Source organism: Condylura cristata, unplaced genomic scaffold (genome assembly GCF_000260355.1).
Source record: "Condylura cristata isolate star-nosed mole 26May11 unplaced genomic scaffold, ConCri1.0 scaffold00054, whole genome shotgun sequence".
Lineage (NCBI taxonomy): Eukaryota > Metazoa > Chordata > Mammalia > Eulipotyphla > Talpidae > Condylura > Condylura cristata.
Window position 1 is genome coordinate 170,770 of NW_004567155.1, and position 1,282 is coordinate 172,051.

Sequence of the window (1,282 nt, forward strand, 5' to 3'; positions counted from 1 at the left end):
CGTGGGTGCCCGGGCGGGGTTCTCGGCGGTGGGCGCCCCGGGCTCGGGCCACCCACCGCTTCCGAGGCTTCAGGGGTCATCACCCTTCTGGCCCTGGAATATTAGTAACCCTAGTTCCCAGTGGGGGAGGGGCGCCACTCTGGGGAAGGAGCTGGGGGGCCTGGTGCTGCTCGCGCGCTGGAGAAGAGGGTGGGGGCTTTGCGTCCATTTTCTGTGACCCTTTTCTATCTGCAGTTTCGGGGGGCTCACGGCGTTCTGTCCATCGGGGGTTAAGTCACCAGTTTCCTTAATTTGCGGCAGATAGTGCAAAAAGTTAAAACGGGGTGAAATGTCTATTAAAAAGCCACCAAATTGGGGGGAGCTATCATTTCAAAAACACGTTATTCCTTTACATGGCTCTACGATCATATTGGGGGCCCTCTCCTAAAACCACAACAGGTATGGATTTTGTTTAAAACCCATTACCTGAACCTGTAATTGTCCTCAGCTTCCCCCACCCCCTCAGCTCACGAGTGCAACCCCAGGGCAAACTCTAAAGGTGACGGGCTGTCCACACCCCCAACAAAACCAGTTAGGAAGCTTCCGGGGGTCTTGTCTCAGCTCGAGAGAAGACTGCGTCCAGCTTTTTGCTTTTTTATTTTATTTATTTAAAAATGAGATGGGACAGAGCCCAGGGTTCTTGAAGCCTCCTGCTCGGAGGTGTCGTTTTAGCTGTTCAGTTGCCCGAAGGGGGGGGAAGGACTTGGAGACCCCGGCAAGGGCGCCATGGTCAAGACTGGAGGACAGCCGGCAGACCCCCCAGGCGCGAGGACGGGATGGAGGAAATGCTGGCCACCATCTTGGGCTGCTGCTGGAATTTTCGGGCATTTACTTTATCTTATTTTTTGAAGCAGCACATGCTAAACTGAAATCCCTCTAACGTTTAGGGTTACCCCCTCGGGCATTTGCGCCCCCCCCCCCAGTGCGCCGGATCAAGCCCCCTTCAAGGTTTCGAGCTCTGGCCGGGTCCCTGCAAGTTAAATGGTTTCTGAAATTTACACGTGTTAATGAAAATGAAAGGAGACTTAGGCGCTGAGATTCCTTGGCCGCCTCTCCGCCCGTGGGTGCCCCGTGGCATTCTCGGAAGTGCGCCCCTTCCCCGGGCTCAGGCATTCAGAGCCACCGAGCTCCAGCGTCCCCCTCCATGCGGTCTCCCTGGCTGCGTGTGGCCCGCCCGCCCTCCTAGCTGTCCCCTTCTGCAGAGCCGCTTCATCCCACCCCCCCCAAATCCCGGGGGACCCAC